The sequence below is a fragment of the Macaca mulatta genome, chromosome 1 (assembly GCF_049350105.2).
Source record: "Macaca mulatta isolate MMU2019108-1 chromosome 1, T2T-MMU8v2.0, whole genome shotgun sequence".
Lineage (NCBI taxonomy): Eukaryota > Metazoa > Chordata > Mammalia > Primates > Cercopithecidae > Macaca > Macaca mulatta.
In genome coordinates, this window is record NC_133406.1 from 56,812,917 (window position 1) to 56,836,111 (window position 23,195).

General features: G+C 36.9%; 1 long non-coding RNA gene across 1 annotated transcript in view; it reads left to right on the top strand.

The window, feature by feature from the left end:
- The window catches only part of LOC144338161 (uncharacterized), a 259,475-nt gene that overhangs the window by 11,961 nt on the left and 224,319 nt on the right, over window positions 1-23,195 (top strand). Inside the window, exons 2-3 of the long non-coding RNA XR_013412028.1 lie at window positions 1,039-1,101; window positions 2,079-2,184. This is a non-coding gene — a long non-coding RNA (uncharacterized LOC144338161). The remainder of the gene's footprint in view (window positions 1-1,038; window positions 1,102-2,078; window positions 2,185-23,195) is intronic.

Consider the following 23,195-nt stretch of genomic DNA (forward strand, 5'->3'; position numbering starts at 1 on the left):
TATATACTTCTATGTCTCCATGCCTATCACAGCAGCCAACCACTACCTAACAATGAGATAGTAAGAGAACCCAGAAAAGAGATGGTATGTCACATAAGTGGGGAAACACCAAGGGCAGAGGTAGTCTTCTAGTACCTCTTCTCCCAGTCCCAGCCTAGACAGAGGGAATTACAATCCAGATTTTGAACACTTGTGCTCTTTTGATTCTTCTTCCACTATCCCTAGGCCCTAAAAGTTAACAATCTTAATTTACATTTTTTGGTGTTTTGTTTCTGTTTTGCTTTGTTTTGTATCTGATGTTCTCTACTTGCACAAACTTTGCCACCATGTTTAAATTACTTTGCACAGGGTTGGTAGTTCCTTCCAAAGAAGGAAACAAGGAAGGGAGGGAGGGAGGGAGGGAGGAAGGAAGGAACGAAGGAAGGAAGGAAGGAAGGAAGGAAGGAAGGAAGGAAGGAAGGAAGGAAGGAAGGAAGGACGGACGGACGGAAGGAAGGAAGGCAGGCAGGCAGGCAGGCAGGGAGGGAGGGGGGGGGAAGAGGAAGGAAGGAAGGAAGGAAGGGAGGGAGGGAGGAAGGAAGGAAGGGAGGGAGGAATGGAGGGAGGAAGGGAGGGGGGAGGGAGGGAGGTAGAAGGAAGGAAGGAAGGAAGGAAGGAAGGAAGGAAGGAAGGAAGGAAGGAAGGAAGGAAGAAAAAATTATCACAGCAAGCAGTAGGGGACCCGAGGTCTGAGAGTAAGATCTTATTAGTCATAGACAAAATTTTAAAAATACTTTTCTTAGTCTGATTAAGTATGAGTAAATTTGAAAGTCTCTATAAGAATCTCTCTTCATTCTCAATTCTCTAATTCATCTTTTGATTATCATTGAAATAAACGTAACATTTCAATAAAAATACTCAATTTAGATAGGTAGTTAGAAGCATTTTGATTGGTATTAGATGATGACTTGAAATACGTAATCTGACTGGATTATATTAATATTTTAATTTTTTTCCTCCCTGAATATTTTTCTTTCCTTTCTCTTGCTTCTCTTTTAGCATGAAATCAGCTCTGTGTTGAATGCCTCAGGGAAGGAATGTGGCAGAGAACAGAAAACAAAAGTAAGCAGCCATGGCTGTATTCATTTTCTAATTAATTCACTCACTCACTCTTTCAGTATACAGCACTGCTGAGAGCATTCCAAAATGGTAGCTTTTTTCCTTCTAAAATATGTCATGTCAGCTCATAACTTACCCTCATATTCATTTATTTAATAAACAAATATTTGTGTGTGTGCTCTTAGAATGTATCAGAGTCTTCTGGATGCCAGGTGCCAAAGGTAAAGCGGTGAGAAGACAAAGACCCATTTCATGTGGAAGGAGAGGGCAGATAATTTTAAAAAGCAAGGAATTGCCTTGATGTATTTTCTATGCCCCAACTAAACTCCAGAGAGGAGAAGAAACGTTGCGATGTAAACACACAAAAACAGAGAGACCTGAAAGGAAAAGGATTTTCCTCAGGGAATTCTTTCCCCTCAGATTAAGAGAAGAAGGCAATGATGAGAGACCTGTGGCTTCCTGGGGGGCTGAAGGTACCTCCTCTCCACTTCCTAGGAAAGTACAGCAAACGGAGAAAATGGCTTCTCACTGCTTCTGGGCGAAGAGAACATATGCCCTCTCTCCCAAGATTTGCCCACGAACCATGCTTGGCACTGAGGCATCAGAGAGAACTGAGGGACTTGTAAAGGCCACGTAGGCCAGGATGACAGCTGTCTCAGCAGCTACAGGCATGGACTCACAGCCAACAACCAAATGGGCCATCCCCCAACTCCTTGGCATTAAGACCTTAAAATCATAGTGAAATCCTAACTAGAGAAATGTCAGTAAGGATTGGGGCTGGGAGTTCAGGTATTTTTTCCCCTGGCAGTCTAGCGGAATTTGTTCTGGAGTCAGAAATTAGATAGCTTAAAAATTCAGTAATATATCGTAATTTTTAATTTCATAGACTGAGATATCTATTACACCAATACGGTGCTTGGGTAATCTATCTTGGTATATTTCTTTTTTGAATTTTGAATTTTTTAATGTTTGTATTTCAGATGGTGTTTCACTCTGCTACCCAGGCTGGAGTGCAGTGATATCATTATTTCTCACTGCCATCTCAAACTTCCGGCCTCCAGCGGTCCTCCCACCTCAGTCTCCAGAGTAAACAGAATTATCAGTGTGAGCCACTGTGCCTGGCTCTGTCTTGACACTATTGTATTTTTCAATGCCACATTAAAGCAGCTGTCAAGTCTTGTCTCTCCCCGCACACTCTGTGGGTGTGTGAGTGTGTGTGTGTATTTCTCAAAACTATTGCTACCTATCTTAATTACTGTTTCCTTGGTTCATCTCTCCAAATTGCTACACTAACCAAATGTCCCTGCTTCCAGTTTTATTATCTTTCAATTAACACAATACCCAGTGCATTTTATTTAAAATCTGTATCTCACAATGTCTCTTATCTGTTTCATACCCTTTGGTGGTATCTATCTATCACAGAGTGAAAAACATGACCCACAAGCCCTTCCAGAAACTGGTTTTTCTCTTCTTCTCCAGTCTTCAGCCTTAGCTCCCTCTACATCTTTCAGTTTGGTTTCTGATCCAGCAACATAGCCACATATTTTTTTCCCAGTTTCAATTCCTTTGCTCATGTTGTTCCCACTGCTTGGAATTACCTTCACTTTGCACTCACTTTGCCTTTGTTAACTTCTACTTATGATTTAATGTTCGATTCAGGCATCCTTTCCATCAAGAAAGTCTCTGATCTTGCTTTAGTCTACTTCCTGTAGTACCACTGTAATTTACGTAATAATTACACATAACTCCATTTTATATTCTGTGGACATCTAATTATGTATCTGTCTCTGCCCATAAACTGTGAGCTCTTTGAAGGCAGGAGCCATGATCACCAATCTTTAAGTCTCTATTACCTACAACAATTTCTGGCCTATAATAGGCATTCGATTCTTGTTTGTTGAACTGAATAAAATTATCTAAACAGAAATCTGGCAACACGTCAGGGATCTTTCATCAGGAATCTAATTTTAGAGAATCCAGATGTTTCCAGGCAAGCAAATTAATGTGCCAGTAATTCTTCAGGGACCACCAATGTATACGTTGTCTGATGAGTTTAAAGACTGATCAGATGCTGTTTCACAGATGTGAATGTCTGGAGCTGTTCCTGAGGTAAGACACTTTAATTATGTGGATGTGCCCTTTAGATTTGTATTCAGTGCTATTATCATGATTACCAGAGCAATCATGACCATAATAATAGCAAGAGTCCCTTGCATTTATATGGTAGCTCATAGTGTGTAAAGCATTTTATTACACATAACAGCTCTAAAAGATAAACAGGGTAGGCATTATTACCTCCACTTCAGAGATGAGATAACTGAGGTTTAGAGAGAGTAAGCATGTGGTCTAAGACCTCAAGCTTATTAAACTGCAGAGCCAGGATTGAACTCACTTGTTAATCTTTGATTCATGCTGTCTGTTTAAATTCATGTCAATGATCATCTTTTCCAGAGGAATTAGGAATTGCCCATTTAAACTCACTTCTTCTCATTTCGAACCTAGATGCAGTGTGTGCCTACAGAGAAAGAGAAAGAGAGGCATGATTTCTGCTACATGTCATTACTTTGGGTTCTTGAAACAAATCAATTAAATGTAAGCCAACCTCTAGTAAATAAATGAGTAACTATAATTGCTATCGAACATCTAAAGGTAATGTAATGGATAACTAGTTGTCTTCAACCTGAGCATAGGATTGGCACAACAAAATTGGGAGAAACTAGGCAGCGTCTTTTGGGGACTTCTTGATCTCATTTATTTTTCTGTCTCTTCTCCCTAACTCACCATCATACATGATAAACTTAAAGCAACTAATCTCTCAATAACTGTTCTGCATTCATGTCTTACTTCCTGTCCTACCTGTCTAGTGTCATAGAGTAGCATTAATGTCTTATTTAGTCTTATTAATTCATTTAATAAGCATGAATTAAATGTCAATTGCATGCCAAGATTCTGATACACTCGGATGTTACCAAGATGAGTGAGACCAAGCTAGCCTCAGCTCTCGTGTGGAGTATGCAATCCAGTGGGGGAAGATAGCTGACAATGAAAGCAACATTCCTGTGGGTTACATGAGTATGTGGTAGCCCAGTGATAGCCCCCAAAAATGAATAATTCATTTAGCTTGGAGGATTCTAAGGAGACATCAGAGAAGATGCATACAACCTTTGAGCTTCAGTTTTACCATAAAACTAGTAGATGCTCAATAAATGGCACATAGTAGATGGTCAACAAATATTTGCTGGTTGATTAAGACACAGTCTGGTACAAGTTATTTTGACCTCGCTAAATTCAAATCACTACAGTATACTCCTTCTCTTAGAAACATAAGCCTTGTAACTTCATCTGAGTTTGTGGAATTAAAAGTTTCTCTCTGTATTACAGAAACTTCAAGCATCTGCAAAAGGCTGGGCAAGACATCCTTCCAGCTATATTTGACAATCACCTCCCTTGCCTATGAGCAAGGTAGTAAGCTTTGTCTCACAAGCTGTTCACTCTGAATGAAAAATTTGTTCTTTTTCAGGGGACTGAGTGTCTCTTACATGAGAGAGGTTTGTTTCTTCCTGCCCGATTTGAGTTTCTATGTTCTAACATTAAAACATAGTGAGTGAAGGTTCTTTTCACCCACCCATTTCTAAGTCAGATGATTCAATGTGAGATAACAAAAGAAATGATGATCACTTAATAGACTCTGTGATCTCTTAGAGTTGACCACAAAATTAAATATGGCTTCTTTAGGTAAAAGTCAGTAAAGCAAATTAACTGTCACCTATTATATTTTTCCTTCTTTGCTGTCACATCACCTATTATATTTTTCCTCTTTTGCTGGTACTCCTTTTGAGGTGAAAGTCAATAAACTAGAATAACCATCAACTATTATGTGTTTCCTCCTTCACTGGTACTCTTTCAGGCAAATCTTTCTTCATACATTTTTTAAAAGATAATAGGAAAGCGAATGGAATTCTAATGTTTTAAAGTTTTGTGTTTCCCAAAATGGAATCAAAAATTTTGACAACATACATTTTTGGTTCCAGGAAATTCAAATAAAAATAGCTTTTGAAGATTAAAAAAAATTCCCAATGGATAAATATAAAAGTTTAATGGAAGTATAGTCTTCTGGAGCAAATGTGAAATACTTTCTACCCTTTGGGTATATTTCTCTTGCACAATTCATATTTTAAAAATTTCCTACTGGCACTGACTCTAGAGCTGTACACTGGCTTTGTAGTGTAAGTTTGCAAGCCTGGCTTACATACAAACACTGTACTGGATGCTTAAACACTAAAATTAAATAAACCCCTTATTCATCACTTTCCTTCATCCTCCCATTCACCTGTCATCCTACCTCCACCCCAAGTTTCTCAGCCTAAACAGAAGGGATCAAAAGACTGAAATATTAGTAATATTTTGGAAGGAAGAATAGATGGAATCCAGATGGATGGAAAGCTCTATCTGATTCTTGCAAACATGACCACATTTAACTACTGCATTACTTTCTGTCAATCGTTTCTCTGTTCTTTTAGTTTGATGATGACTTCTGCTAAAACGTCTTGCCAAAAATAGAAAAAATTTCTTGTAAAGTAATTAATATAGTATTTATATAGAAAAAGCTTCATGGGATGGGTGTGGTGGTTCATGCCTGTAATTCCAGCAATTTGGGAGGCCGGGTGGGTGGATTGTTTGAGGTTAGGAATTTGAGACCAGCATGGCCAACATGGCGAAACCCTGTCTCTACTAAAAATACAAAAATTAGCCGGGTATGTTGGTGTGAACCTGTAATCCCAGCTACTCAGGAGGTTGAGGCACCAGAATCGCTTAAACCTGGGAGGCAGAGGTTGCAGTGAGCTGAGATCATGCCATTACACTCCAGCCTGGGTGACAGAGTAAGACTCTCAAAAAAAAAAAAAAAAAAAAAAAAAAAAAAAAAAACAGAAAAGAAATAAAAGAAAAAGCTTCATTAAAAACACTCTTATTCTCCAAAAAGTCTATCTAGCAATGTAAAATATTAACTTGTTCAATATTACCGTAAGCCAGTGAGGTAAAGAGGAGGCAAAATAGAACTGCTATTTTCATTTTTTGTCAGGTGAAAACTGAAATGATTTTTTCAAAATCAAAAATGTAAGTCAGTGATATGACAGCTAGGATGGCCATGTGTTTCTTTGGTATGTGAATAAATATTTAGTCAATATTATTATTCTATAATGGGAAAATTTAGAAACAATTAAACTGTTCTTTTATCATTTAAGTAAAGATGCTTGTTTATCACACATTTATTTTCAAGAAATTCTCTTGACAAAATATGAAAGTTGAATGATTTAGGGTAACAGTCATCAAAAGTAACCACTTAACACAGTGGAAATAATGATGAATAACAAAAAAGATCAAGATTTTAATCCTAGATTTGCCATTGTTAACTCATGGCCTAACAAAAAGATTACATTTTCATTTAAAAAACCAAACACACAAAAAATAATAACAAAAAAAAATCCATGAGTATAGTTATAATTTCCATGAAAGTCTCACTAGATTTTCATGAGGTGCTGGATTCATTATCTGTAAATGATGTGTGGACTTATATACATTCTCTCTATATATTTATACTTTATAGATAATGGATTATATATCTAAATTGATTTCTAACACTTAAGACTGATAGAACAGAAATGGGAAATATCATTCACAAAAATGATGGTTGAGAGTTATTGAACTCAGATATAAAGTATTAAGGACTTTATATCTAATAACTTAATATTCCTCAGGACAACCACAAGAGGAAGATTCTGTATGATTCCTGTTAACAGACAAGGAAACTGATGTTTACAGGATTTTCCCCCCTACTCTCTCTTCTGTATGCAGAATTTTACATTTGGGTATGGCTGACATATTTTCATTCATTCACATAGTAACACCCAGGCTTCATACAAAATAATCTCTAGCTAAATGGAGCTACTGTTTCAGGTAACAAGATACTAAGTTTTACTTGTGGGTTTTATTCCAGGATATATATATAGATATATATATCTATATATATATTTCTACTGATCTAGCTCCACACTATTTCAATAATCAACTGAGCTTACCATACTTGAGAAAACAAATAATGGTTCAGTCAATATATACGCCAAGATGTATTAGTTAAGTGATTTTCAATTTCTTTCAAGCTAAAAGTTTATTCAAATATGTAATGGACTATTGCGACATCTGCAAATGATTTTCCATAATTTAGGCAACAAGAAGTATAATTTTTTTCATCGAGTCCGGTTTGATTGACTAATTTACATCATCAAATACATTTTTCCTTGTCGAAAAATGTACAAATTGTTTACAGTGAAAATGAGATTCCAATAGTTTTAGTTAATGCATTATTATACTTGTACTACATCAAAATTCTGAATTAAAAATGTTCCTCTGTGGTTATTTTAAGGTCTCTAATTTTGTGCTAGTTAAATAAAAGCCAGATATTTAGAAATTTTGAAATTAATATATCATGATCTTTAATATCTATGTGTTGAGTAGTGGAAGGACAGTTGAAGTCACCACTTAAAGCTTTTTAAATGGATTACTTTATTTAAATAAGTAAACTCTTCAATTTTTACTTGGATGTCTTCGTTCCAAGGAGACAACACTTAAAGTGAACATGTAAGACTGGATAAGTAAAATTCAATACATTATATCTGACAGAGTTTAAAATCTCTACACAGTCTAGTAAAAAATATGTTCAAGATTATAGCAATACCAACTTTCTAGGAATCTTACAAAAAATGTTCAATCAACTAACCTATGTGTATACAGTAACAACTGTAATGGGCCCAATATCATGCTAAATACCAAGAGGACTATAAAAAATGTAAACGTTTCTGCCCTTCTGAGTTTATAACGGAATGGGGAAATATTATTTATGAACCTGAAATTATTTCAGAGCTATACTAAAGTATATACAATTAGTGTTAGCCCTGAAGGCATTGACCATAAATGGAATATAAAGGCAAGAATCTGGGCTGCAATAACTGTTTGGATGCATGTAAAATATATGTCACCTAATGTGACAGAGTCTTTAACAGAAATATACTATAGGCTGTAATATTTTCCAATCTGAATTTATGCATTAAGTAAACATTTTTTTAAAAATCGATTATGTAGTAGGCTCTATATAATGCACTGTGGAGAATATAAAGGTAATTAAGCTAATAAGCCGTATGGTAAAGGAAAAATGATACAGTAGTATCACATAAGCCATAATGTGTGAATTGCAATAAAAGTCTTATAGGATTCAGGGAAGGGAGAAATCTACTTCCAATTGAAGTAGAAAAAGGAAAGTTCCAAGGGCATTTAGAGGAAAAGTAGAAGTGATGGCAAAGATGTTTCTGAAACCAATCCGGAAAGGATATACCAAACAGGAAGTAAGAGCCTGGGTATAGAGGGAGGAAATTAAGCTTATTTAGGGGAAATGAAAAAGGTGAAATTAGGATGCCTTGTTATGAGGTAACCCAGGAGCACAGAATTTTGTTCTTTGCTAGACAATTCTCAATCCCCACAAAGTCACCAGAAGAAATGTATGCCCAGAGGCAATGACCAATCAAAGAATAATCTTCACTTCTCTGAGGCTGTGGCTTCAAACACTTATATAATGCCTTTGTGAGCTAGGCTGACCTAGATAGAGAACACCTCCTCATAGGCTAAACGCAGCCTCCAACCTAGAGCCAAAGTATGCAAAATGCTGTCTTCTCACCCTTTGCTAGAAGTTGGCTCCTAGCAAAGATTATTGGCTCAGGACAGGCTTATTCAATTCCAGGATTCATTCCCAGAATAGAGGTAGTGGGTATCCTTTACCTTAACCAATTCATTCATTCAACAAATTATTTATTAAACATTTACTATTCAGTCAACACTCTTACAATGCCTTGAGATACTTAAGTGAGCAAAATAAAGATTCCCAAAATATAGTGTAGTTTAAAATTTGTACTCACAACATAGCCATGCACACATTGTTTCATTCTCTCTATATAACTGAATTCATCCATGAACTCTTCATGTCTTAACCTTTCTGACCCAAGCTATTTACTCAATGTCTCAGCTTCACTGGAACTACTTGGAGAGATTACCCTGAAGTTGGAGAAAAACAGTAGGCACTGCCTGATTTCAGCCTGGAAAAACAAAACTACACAGCAGAGATGGGCCAGCCAGCTGTCTCATCAGGAAAAGGAAGATAAAGGAAGGAAAATATAAAGTTGAATATTTTCATGTACCACAAGTTCTACTTGATTCGACATACCAGGTTACACCTTAATTCCAGGTAGTATTTAGATTGAACATAGACTTACATAAAATCAAGGCTTCTGGGTTAAAGCCGTCCTCTAGCTCTTGCTAGTCTCCACTGAGGTGTCTAACCACACTGACTCTTGAATTGTTGATTCCCACCCCTGCTGCATCAGCTGCCTAAATAATTAATGAAATTCTCCCTCAGTATTGGAAGGGTGCATTAACCACTTCAGGGGCATCTTTGCAGCCTCCTTATATTCCGTCAGTAATCTAAGAACAAGCAGAGAAAGCCCAATCAATGGAAGCCACCTTGGCTGTGGAAGCTGATGTGATTCCTAAGATATGGTGTGACTCCCATTCAGGGACTGAGCTGTATGGTCTGCTCTGCAGCTCTTCACCACAGCCTCTTTATTATCCTTGTTTCAGCTTCCATTTATGTCCTTCATTAGGACAATTGAGATATTTTGGTCTTTTTCACACCTCATTGGAACTGAGGGAAATGAAGATAATCTCTCTCTGTCTCCTTTCCTCTCTCTCTCTCTTTCTCTCTCTCTCTCTCTTTCGTGAACATTCTTTGAGGCTACTTCCAAATAGGTCATAACATGTTTCACTAGAAAAAAAACCTGTGAATCTTGAAACGCAAAGATTAAAACTGTTCAGTACGTACTATGGTGCTGGGTGCGGTGCCTCATGCCTCTAGTCTCAGCACTTTGGAAGGCTAAGGTGGGAGGATCACTTGAGCCTAGGAGTTTAAGACCAGCCTAGGCAACATGGTGAAACCCCATCTCTATCATAAATACAAAAATTAGCTGGGTGTGGTGGCATGTGCCTGTAAATCCCAGCTACTCGGGAGGCTGAGGCACAAGAATCATTTGAATTTAGGAGATGGAGGTTGCAATAAGCCAAGATCATGACACTACACTCCAGCCCAGGTGAGAGAGCAAGACTCTGTCTCAAAAAAAAAAAAAAAAAAAAAACCATGTATAAATGTATATATATATATACACACACACACACACCATGTATTGAACAAAGGTAGATCATAAACAAAGTGATTTGGAATAAGCAAATATTTATTAAGTGTCTTTTCCATGAGAGGCAATATATTAGGCGCCAGACAAACTAAGGTGCTGACAAAGAAGGGAGGGCATAGCTGAGAAGGCTATAGCTGAAGCAGGACTAGCAGGATCTGAGTAGCTACTGGAGATGGAGGTGAAAAGAATTAGATGACTCAGAGGTTCTCATATTAGTAACTGGGAAAAGGATCATGCCATTGGCATAAACATAAAACCAGGAGGACAAGAAGGTTTGAATTCTGTTCTGAAAGTGAAGAGTAGAAGATGTGAGAAGGGCAGCCAGCAGGCCTTGGAAATTAGGCTCTGAGCTTGGGAATGAGGTCAAGACTAACAATTCACACTCGGCACTTATACCCAGAGCAGTGTCATTTGAAGCTGTGGGAGCAGATGTGATCACCAAGGGAAGAGAGAATTGAAAGATAAGGCCAAAGTGAGAACATGTGGGAGCCCCTATACTAAAGGGGACAAGAGGAATAACAAAAAGTGAAAAAGAAAAAATATAAATGTCATATCAGAAACATTTTTGTGGGAGATATCTTAGCATACCCCTTCAGAACTCTTTCCCTCAGACTTACACAAACCAAATTGGATTCAATAAGCCAATTTTAACAGACATGTTAAACACATGATATATGCCAATGAAACATTCTGTAATTATTAAATAATAAAATATTTTATGTAAATCTAACACATATCTTTATGACAAAAGTAGGGGCTTTCCCCAGTGGTTTTCTTAGATCATTAATTCCCTTTCACTGTTTCTTAGAATATGATGCCAGCTTATTTCATCATCACCACTGGAAAACTTGGGAAAGTAGGAAAAAAAGAAAAAAATCTATCTTACTATTTAATAGTTTGTGATATAATATATTAATAATTGAATGATAATTTACTACTACTCCAAGTAATCCTAGAATCTGATAGGAAATCGGGGAAGTAAAATAACTCAAATATGGTTTAGTTAAAGACATGTTAAGTAACTTTTCCCCTTTCCTGCTTATATTTGTGCCAAATAAGTAAAACTAATATAATTGGAGAAGAATGGGAGGTGATGCTGCATTTATTCATAGAATGGTCACCAGCATGACTCCTCCAATGACTGAAATAATAAAATGCATCACAAAAAATGAAAGGGAATACAAATTCTAACAAGTTTGGTATACATTTTGTGTTAAGAGCCTCAGAGGTCAAAGATGAGGGCTTCAGACAAGACTTTTCATTTTTTAAATATAAAAAGTCTTGTAAATCTTCAAAAATCATATTCTTTAGATTTGAAGTTAGAAGTCAAATAACCATAGGATTCAGCAGCATATGGAGATAGAGGAAGGAGAGAAAGATTCTCTGGACTTGTCTCTTATGAGGAGAGGCACTGCAATAAAGGGAATAACTAGGGATTTTAACTTATTGAGGTGATAGGATTGAGAAATATTTTTTCTTTCTTTTTTTTTAATATTGCAATTTTCAAAGTGTTTGTTGATTTAATGTCTGACAAGGGATGGAACAAATGTGATAATCAGAGTGATATTCATGGAGAGTTACATGCCCTCCTCTCTTTCTCCCAGCCTCCCTGAGGTTAGGTTTGAGTCACATGACTAGTTCTAGCCAATGGACTGTAAGTGCAAATGATGTGTGCCAATTCAAGAGTGGATTTTCCAAGATCTCTTTTCTACACAAGGGCAAGTTTGAAGTCTCATGCTGCTATGGTTGAATCACAGAGTGGAGAGTCCCTGGATTCCCAAGCTACCAGACATACTACCTATCTATTGCTGTATAACAAATTACTCCCAAATAGATATTTATCATTTTACAGATTTTGTGGGTTAAGAACCAAAGCACAATTTACCTAGGTGCCTGTGGCTCAAATTCTCGCATAAGGTTACTACAAAGCTGTTTTCTGGGACTCTAGTCTCCTCTGAAGACTCAGCTGTGGGGAGGGAGTACCTACCTCCAAGCTCACTTAGGTTTGCTGGCAGGCCTTGGTCCCTTGCCACCTGTACCTCTCTACAGGATTCCCTTATAACACAGCAGGTGACTTTCCTTGAGTGAGTGATTCAGGAGAAAGTGTGAAAGTTTTGTCAAATGAAAACCACAGTCATTTTATAACCTACTATTGGAAGTGACAACCTATTATTTCTGAGTGTTTAATTATTAGCAGTGAGTCAATAAGTCCAGTCCATATCCAAGAATACAAGATGGCTCGAGGAGATATAGAGGGGATGAATACAAGGAGGCAGGGATCACTGTGGGGCCATCCTTAAGGTTACCCCACCACACCAAATGAAGGAGAATACCCACTAACAGGCAACTTTGCAGGAGTACAAATAAAATCTTTTGTTTTATGCCATAGAGATTTTTGAGGTTGTTCTTTCAGTATAGCCTCATCTCTTATGACTAATAAAAGCTCTAGTAGGAGACAGAATGGAATTGAACCATAAAAAGCAAACCATAAAAGTAGATGAAGATGATAGGGCATAATAAAACATCAAAAATGTATTCAAATAGTATGCTCCTAAGAGACTTCAAAAAACAATTTGGTATAGTACTTTAGACATGACTATGTGTACCTTTCATTTTTAAGGCTATTCTTACATGATTTCAAATACCATTAGTACTCCTAAATGATGTCAGTGTGATAGAATCTTTTTTTGTGGTGATTATCTAAGGCTGCCTGTATGCATGACTGTTAAAACATGCCTAGAGACTTTACAAACAGATGGTTCTTTGGATCTTCCCACAGACTGTCAGCATGAAAGTGCAACTAACAGCTTTCTGTGATCTTCTATACCTCTACTTCCTCCTTTTAGTTACCAAAATTGATTTTAATTTTTTTCTCACACCTCAAGTTTAGATAATCTAAAGTAGGTCACTCTGTAGCATCTAAAACACTCCCAGTAGCTCTGTTCAGAGTGTGAAGTCAGACACTTTTAAAGCATTCAAAGTGAAAGCCAGCACTGGGAAGAAAAACATAAAATGTGTTCAAGTGGTTCTCAAATGAAACAAGATACAATCTAGTTCCTTTAATACAGTAAAATATGATAATAAATTTGAATGTTATTTCCGTAAAGCTTGGGATCGACACTGGGTCTTGTCATGACAAAAAGTCTTAGCATTGTCCTCTTGTTGGTTAACTCCTTTCCTGCTCCTTTCGTATTTGCAGGTGCTGCGACATGAGCTCAGTCTCCAAAAAACCTACCAAAGAGGTATATTGGGTTGAATGGTGTCTCCCCAGAATTTACTAGAACCTGTGTGAATTTTCCCTTTATGGTAATAGACTCTTTGTAGATGTGACCAAGTAAACATGAGGGAACGCTGGATTAGGGTGGGCCCTAAATACAATACGAATGATGTCCTTACAACAATACAAAAATGCTGACGCAGAGACCCAGATACAGAGGGAAGGAGCCAGAGACTGCAGTGATACATCTATAATCCAAAAACTGCCAAGGATTGCCATCAACTACCAAAAGCTCAGAGAGAGACATGGGGCAGGTTCTCCCTCAGAGCCTCAAAAGGGAACCAACACTGATAACACCCTAACTGGACACTTCTAGACTCCAGGACTGAGAGAATTACGTTTCTATTGTTTTAAGCCACCCAGTTTATGGTAACTTGTTTCAGCAGCCCTAGAAAACTGATACAAGAGGAGAGGAAGAGACTCAGTCTGGGCAAGTGTGGCCACCCTGCCTCACCCTAGTACTAAACTCAGCCCCAGCCTCTGCTCTGGCTCTAGCCCAGCCTCAGATCCAGCCCCAGCCTACGCTTCATTTCTAGCTCTTCCTCCAGCTCCATCTCTATTTCCAGCTCCACCCCAGCCTCAGCCCCGGTCCCAAGGGCCAGCTTTATATCTCGTGCTCCTCCCTGATTCAGATGGTTGGCAGGAACAGCAGTGAAAGAAAAGCTCCAGGCCCAGCCCCTCATCTCTAAAGTTCCCTGGAGCTTTAAAAGCAAGTTAGTTGTTCTCTGGAAAGTCCAATCAGTTAAAGAGTTTCAAAACCACACTACATAAACAAATTCCCTGCTTTCAAAAGACCTATAACATCTTTCCTTACTTCCTTTTCCTATTTCTTGTCTTTACTTTTGCTATCGTTCCTTCTTTCCCTTCAGAAAAATCCTTCTTCATTGCATCTTTTATATTAAGGTTAAAGTCAAGAGATTATGACTCTTAGAAGAAATCATAGAAGTAAATTTTCATGACTGTGGGTTCAGCAATAGTTTCTTAAATATGACACCAAAAATACAAGTGAAAAACAGAAAAAGTAGATATATTGGGCTTCATCAAAACGAAAAACTTTTTTGCTACAAACCATACCATCAAGAAAGTGAAAAAAACAATCCATAGAATGGGAAAAAATATTTGCAAATCACATATCTGATAAGGAACTTGCATTCAGAACATACAAAGAACACTTACCCCGCCCCCCCAGTAATAAAAAAGACAACTAAGTCAAGTGCAAACGAGCAAAATATTTGAATACACAATTTTCCAGAGAAGGTATACAAGTGACCAATGTGCTCATAAAAAGTTGCTCAATATCATTAGGATGGAAGTACAAATCAGAATCTCGGTAAGAGAACATTTCACACTCAATAGAATGACTGCAATAAAAAGGGCGGACAATAACAGCGTCGGCAAGGATATACAGAAATCAGAACCCTTGTACGTAGCAGTGGGAATGTAAAACAGTACAGGCATTTTGGAAAACAGTCTGACATTTCATTGAAATGTTAGCCATAGAGTTGTCACATGACCCCAAAATTCCTCTTACAAGTAGGTACCCAAGATAAATAAAAACTATGCCCATGTAAAACATAAACATAAATATTCATATCAACATTATTAATGATAGTCAAAAAGTGGAAACCATCCACATGTCTTATCAGCTGAGGAATGGATATATAACTGATGTTTATATACAGACAATTGAAAATTTGCAGTCGATAAAAAGAAATAACAATCAAGTGCTGTGCATGCTAAAACATGAACAGGCCTTAAAAGTAATCATATGACGTGAAAGCCAGTCACGAAAGACTACAAACTGTATGATTCAATTTATGTGAAATGTCCAGAAAAGCTAAATCTATCTATCTATCTATCTATCTATCTATCTATCTATCTATCTATCTATCTATCTATATAAAGACAGTATATTGGTGGTTGCCTAAGGGCTAGAGAAGGGGTCTGGGTAATGGAGAGGGATTGTTGAGGAATTCAGGAGCTTCTATCTGGAATTATAAAAGTGTTCTAAAATTGATCTGTAGTTATACCACTCTCTTTTGGGGGAATGATAAAAGTATTCTAAAGTTGGGTGATGGTCACACAACTCTGAAAATACTAAACACCGCTGAATGTTTTTAAAAATCATGAACTATAATTAAAGATTGTTATTATTTAAAGTTAAATACCACAAAGCAAAATGAATTGGGAATAATATTCAAATGAAAAGTTTTGTGTAGTTCATATTTTAAATATTACATTAAAAAGAAATTATCTAAAGGGCCTTAAAGTAAGCACTCTTTTAGAATCAGTGGTGAAAACAACTTATTTTAATAAATATATTTAATGTGACAAAAATGACTAGCATTTTTCAAGTAAAATCAATTTTCATAAAAATTATTTTGTTTAGTTTAAATTTTGGAATCAAGAATTTAAACTTTTCTTTGCACTTGTCTTTTGGATATGACCTAACTACTAGCTTGTAAGTCAACTGGCTTCTACACATCAGCCTTCTCAGATTCATAGACACCTACGTGTGAGAGTTTTTGTCTTGGCTTTCCTTTTCCTGCCTTTCTGACTTTATTTTTGCCTCAAGATAATGAATGTGGAATGCCATACTTTTGCAGCAGCTCTGTAGTTTTATGCTTATAATGGGAATCTGGAAACCAGAAAGTCTTCTGCCATATTTCCACATTTAAAAAAAACAAATTGTGATGCAATGTAATTTTATTTCAGTATATCAGTTAGTTTAATTTATCTAAATTCAAGCATATTTGCATTCTTGAAGTTTTTAATCGGTCCCTGCAACTTTAAAACTATTTTGGCTAATGTTAGGTGAATTTTCTTGGTAAGAGTAAGTATTAATTCAGAGAAATTCTTTTTAAAAGTCAAAGACAATCCCATTGCCTTGTGTGATTTTAAACATAGGCACAATTTAATGACAATCACAGAGAAAGCAGCACTTTCCATGCCCTTGTGGCTAAATGCCATCTATACAACATGTTAGAGTTACCGTCTCGTGGGAGAGGGAGGCTGAGCATAGTCACACGCACCACAGAGAGAAATGGGAAAACCAAAGGAGTCTTTACGAGAGATAAAGAAAGAGGCTAATGGTACCAAACATTATGATGTCTCAAATTCCATAAAAAACATACAAGCAAATTATTTTTCTTTCCCAAAGAATATATGAAAGACTTCCTGTTCAGTTCTTCGGCAGTACTATTGTGGAATTTTTCTTTGAGGTTAAAGTGCCTAAATTTTCCAGCAAGAGAATCCCTTTGAAGTCAATCCGAAACAGTGTCAAAACATATGGGATATAACCCAAAACATTTAAAATACTCTCCTTAAAAACTGTAGAAAATCCCTCTTTAAAATAATGGGTCGGAAGGCTGTAAGATGCTCGCATTGAAAATGTTAGTGTTGTTTGGTTGTTTTGTTTGGATTTAGAGGGAAGGGAGGGAATTACACTCTGAATTGCATTCCTTCTTTACTAGGACCATAGTAGTGATTACATTTAGCTCCAGTTTAGACATAAGCAATTTCAGATTTATGCTGTGTATGTTCTTGTTATAAAGCTTTTTCATTCCAAACACAGACAATTTCAGGAAGTGTTTAAGTTTTTACCCACATAAATAGATTCCATATTTGATTTACACATTATTTGATGCACTATAACTCCAAATATTCTAGAAAATTAAAAGAGAATGAAAGTAATTAGGAGCTGCTAAAATTAACATACACAGGGTCTGCCAATATGTAAACAGTAGTCTGAGTTGGGTGAAAGGAACCAATTGGGAATTTTTAATGTACATGCACTAAATCTTTAAATGCACATAGCATTAAAGCTTTTCTTTTGTGGAAGTGTTTGAAGAAATCACATTTTTACTTATTCCTATAAAATATCCTGTTAATGATTTGGTTCAGAATCATTCTATAAAACCTGTTTGCTGATTGATCATAATTAAGGGGAAAATACAGAAGATTCAAGAAGAATTATATAATATGTTATTACCACAGGCCATTTCCAAGTTCTTCTGAGTATTTTCATCTCTATATGCTACTTGCATCTGAAATTCAAAATATCCCAAAATTAACTTGCTATACTTTATGTACTTCTCATTCCCAATCCCTAATCTTTCCATTCTAGTCTTTATCTCTATTAATGCTACAAATTGTTCCAAAGCATCAAGTCCAGAAACTTTGAGTCATTAGTACTTCTCACTCACTCACTTTACTTATCCATCACTCACCAAGTTCTATATGTTCTATTTCTGCGTATGTTTCATATTCATATCCATCTATACATTTCCACTGCCACAATTATGTATTGCTTAGACTATTTCCAATTTCTTCAGCCATCTCACTTACATCTGTTTTCTTTCCAAATATAAGTCAAAAGGGTCCTGCTTTAAAAAAAATCAAACAAATTATTTAAGAATGCCTTCACCATCTGGACTCACTGTATCATTCTAGCCTCATATTTCTTGAAATCCCGTAACAGTCTCCACTGTTGCATTCTTATCCAAAAATTCAGTCTACATTGAGCCTACATTGATCTTTCATGTTTCTGTGCATTTGCCATGATATTCTCTGAGCCCATCAATAGTTCTCCTTACTTATCAAAAGGCTATCATATTTGGACGCCCATACTGGATAAGATTCTTTAGCTTCAAGTAAGAGAATATTAATTAAATATGCCTTTACAAATAAAGACATCTATTATCTCATACATCAAGAAAACTGGAAGAGTAAATCCAGGGTTGGTTTATTCAGTAGCTCAAAATGTTGAAAGTTACAATAGCTTCCTTGAATCCTTCTAAGTTTTCCTGCATAGTAAGAAAGCAGTTAAAGTTCTCACCATCACATCCTAATGTGACCATATATAAAGGCAGGAAGTGTCACATTTGCAGGTTTATGTGCCTTCTCAGGGTTCTCCTTGTTGCTCACTGACCGTGGTTATATCACATGCTCTGCCTACAGAAAAGGAATTATACCATGATTGGCTTTAACCAACAGATGCATTATTCTCCCCAGGAGAGCAATAATTGGTAGTGGGGGATGAAAAATTATTACTATTTTATGTACAAAGAGTAGGTAGATATACATACAGTACATAAATAGATGTATATTATGTCTGTGATATTAGGATTTCACATGGGAAGGTGATTAGGAAAAAAAAAATCTAGAAAGGCTCTTGAAGGGAAAGATAAAAAAAGAAGGATTAATAAACACCCAGATTAATTAATCTGCATTCATTCCTTGGCAAATGATAATGTTCATTAAGCATTGCAAACTTAACACTGAAAACAATCAGCATCTTATTAGTAAATAATGACCATTGGTAATTTCTACCACAGCACCCAACTGAAATAATAAATCTTAATAAGTCATTCCTTCTCTCCTCCAGTTATATTTATTATCCATCCTCCATGGGTGGAATTAATTGTATCCATGCTGCTCTGTTATAGCTTTGATTTGTGACCACTATCGTGTTTACTTTAAGTTGTTCTCTATTACAGTTAGTTTTCCACAGGTACACTTCCATCCCTACCCCAACTGGATAATAAGCTACCTCTGATAAGGCAGAGTGTCTTCAGCATTTTTTATTTTTATTGTTTATTTTTATTTTTTATTATTATACTTTAAGTTCCAGGGTACATGTGCACAACGTGCAGGTTTGTCACATATGTATACATGTGCTATGTTGGCATACTGCATCCATTACCTCGTCATTTACATTAGGTATTCCTCCTAATGCTATCCCTCCCCCTACCCCCACCCCACGACAGGTCCCAGTGTGTAATGTTCCCCACCCTGTGGCCAAATGTTCTCACTGTTCAATTCCCACCTATGAGTGAGAACATGCAGTGTTTGGTTTTCTGTCCTTGCGATAGTTTGCTCAGTATGATGCTTTTCAGCTTCATCCATGTCCCTACAAAGGACGTGAACTCATCCTTTTTATGGCTGCATAGTATTCCACGGTGTATATGTGCCACATTTTCTTAATCCAGTCTATCATTGATGGACATTTGGGTTGGTTCCAAGTCTTTGCTGTTGTGAAGAGTGCCACAGTAAACATACGTGTGCATGTGTCTTTATAGTAGCATGATTTATAATCATTTGGGTATATGCCCAGTAATGGGAGGGCTGGGTCAAATGGTATTTCTAGTTCTAAATCCTTGAGGAATCGCCACACTGTCTTCCACAATGGTTGAACTGGTTTACAGTCCCACCAACAGTGTAAAAGTGTTCCTATTTCTCCACATCCTCTCTAGCACCTGTTGTTTCCTGACTTTTTAATGATCACCATTCTAACTGGTGTGAGATGGTATCTCATTATGGTTTTGCTTTGCTTTTCTCTGATGGCTAGTGATGATGAGCATTTTTTCATGTGTCTGTTAGCTGCATAAATGTCTTCTTTTGAGACTTTTTTTTGGGTTTTTTTCTTGTAAATTTGTTCTTCATAGTTTCTGGATATCAGCCATTTGTTAGATGAGTAGATTTCAGAAATTTTCTCCCATTCTGTAGGTTGCCTGTTCACTCTGTTGGTAGTTTCTTTTGCTGTTCAGAAGCTCTCTAGTTTAATTAGATCCCATTTGTCTATTTTGGCTTTTGTTGCCATTGCTTTTGGTGTTTTAGTCATGAAGTCCTTGCCCATGCCTATATCCTGAATGGTATTGCCTAGGTTTTCTTCTAGGGTTTTTATGGTTTTAGGTCTACATATAAGTCTTTAACCCATCTTGAATTAATTTTTGTATAAGGTGTAAGGAAGGAATCCAGTTTCAGTTTTCTACATATGGCTAGGCAGTTTTCCCAACACTATTTATTAAATAGGGAATCCTTTCCCCATTTCTTGTTTTTGTGAGGTTTGTCAAAGACCAGATGGTTGTAGATGTGTGGTATTATTTCTGAGGGCTCTGTACTGTTCCATTGGTCTATATCTCTGTTTTGGTACCAGTACCATGCTCTCTTGGTTACTGTAGCCTTGCAGTATAGTTTGAAGTCAGGTGGCGTGATGCCTCCAGCTTTGTTCTTTTGGCTTAGGATTGTCTCAGCAATGAGGGCTCTTTTTTGGTTCCATATGAACTTTAAAGCAGTTTTTTCCAATTCTGTGAAGAAAGTCATTGGTAGCTTGATGGGGATGGCATTGAATCTATAAATTACCTTGGGCAGTGTGGCCATTTTCACGATATTGATTCTTCCTATCCATAAGCATGGAATGTTCTTCCATTTGTTTGTGTCCTCGTTGATTCCATTGAGCAATGGTTTGTAGTTCTCCTTGAAGAGGTCCTTCACATCCCTTGTAAGTTGGATTCCTAGGTATTTTATTCTCTTTAGCAATTGTGAATGGGAGTTCACTCATGATTTGGCTGGCTGTCTGTTATTGGTGTGTAGGAATGCTTGTGATTTTTGCACATTGATTTTGTATCCTGAGACTTTGCTGAAGTTGCTTATCAGCTTAAGGAGATTTTGGGCTGAGACGATGGGGTTTTCTAAATATACAATCAAGTCATCTGCAAACAGGGACAATTTGACTTCCTCATTTCCTAATTGAATACCCTTTATTTTTTTCTCCTGCCTCACTGCGCTGGCCAGAATTTCCAACACTATGTTGCATAGGAGTGGTGAGAGAGGGCATCCATGTCTTGTGCCAGTTTTCAAAGGGAATGCTTCCAGTTTTTGCCCATTCGGTACGGTATTGGCTGTGGGTTTGTCATAAATAGCTCTTACTATTTTGAGATATGTCCCATCAGTGCTTAGTTTATTGAGAGTTTTTAGCATGAAGGGCTGTTGAATTTTGTTGAAGGCCTTTTCTGCATCTATTGAGATAATCATGCGGTTTTTGTCTTTGGTTCTGTCTGTATGATGGATTACATTTATTGATTTGGATATGTTGAACTGAACCAGCCTTGCATCCCAGGGATGAAGCCCACTTGATCATGGTGGATAAGCTTTTTGATGTGCTGCTGGATTCAGTTTGCCAGTATTTTACTGAGGACTTTTGCATAGTATTCTCTGATGGTAGTTTGTATTTCCACGGGATCGGTGGTGATACCCCCTTTATCATTTTTTTATTGCATCTATTTGATTCTTCTCTCATTTTTTATTGTCTATCAATTTTGTTGATCTTTACAGAAAACCAGCTCCTGGATTAATTTATTTTTGAAGGGTTTTAGTGTCTCTTATCTCTGATCTTAGTTATTTCTCACCTTCTGCTAGCTTTTGAATGTGCTTGCTCTTGCTTCTCTAGCAAGAGATTTTAATTGTGATGTTAGCATGTCAATTTTAGATCTTTCCTGCATTCTCTTGTGGGCATTTAGTGCTATAAATTTCCCTCTACACACTGCTTTAAATGTGTCCCAGAGATTCTGATATGCTGTGTCTTTGTTCTCATTGGCTTCAAAGAACATCTTTATTTCTGCCTTCATTTCGTTATGTACCCAGTAGTCATTCAGGAGCAGGTTGTTCAGTGTCCATGTAGTTGTGCAGTTTTTAGTGAGTTTCTTAATCCTGAGTTCTAATTTGATTGCACTATGGTCTGAGAGACAGTTTGTTATCATTTCTGTTCTTTTACATTTGCTGAGAAGTGCTTTACTTCCAACTATGTGGTCAATTTTGGAATAAGTGCGATGTGGTGTTGAGAAGTATGTATATTCTGTTGATTTGGGGTGGAGAGTTCTGCCAATGTCTATTAGGTCAGCTTGGTGCAGCTTGGTGCAGAGCTGGATTCAAGTCCTAGATATCCTTGTTAACTTTCTGTCTCGTTGATCTGTCTAACATGGACAGCGGGGTGTTAAAGTCTCCCACTATTATTGTATGGGAGTCTAAGTCTCTTTGTAGGTTTCTAAGGACTTGCTTTATGAATCTGGGTGCTCCCGTATTGGTGCACATATATTTAGGATAGTTAAGTCTTCTTGTTGAATTGATCTCTTTACCATTATATAATGATCTTGTCTCTTTTGATCTTTGTTGGTTTAAAGTCTGTTTTATCAGAGACCAGGATTGCAACCCCTGCTTTTTTTTGTTTTCCATTTGCTTGGTAGATCTTCCTCCATCCCTTTATTTTGAGCCTATGTGTGTCTTTGCACATCAGATGGGTCTCCTGAATACAGCACACTGATGGGGCTTGAGTCTTTATCCAATCGACCAGTCTGTGTCTTTTAATTGGAGCATTTAGCCCATTTACATTTAAGGTTAATATTGTTATGTGAATTTGATCCTGTCATTATGATGTTAGCTGGTTATTTTGCTCATTAGTTGATGCAGTTTCTTCCTAGCATCAATGGTCTTTACAATTTTGCATGTTTTTACAGGGACTGGTACCAGTTGTTCCTTTCCATGTTTAGTGCTTCCTTCAGGAGCTCTTATGAGGCAGGCCTGGTGGTGACAAAATCTCTCAGCATTTGCTTATCTGTAAAGGATTTTATTTCTTCTTCATGTATGAAGTTTAATTTGGTTGGATATGAAATTCTGGGTTGAAAATTCTTTTCTTTAAGAATGTTGAATATTGGCTCCCACTCTCTTCTGGCTTGTAGAGTTTCTGCTGAGAG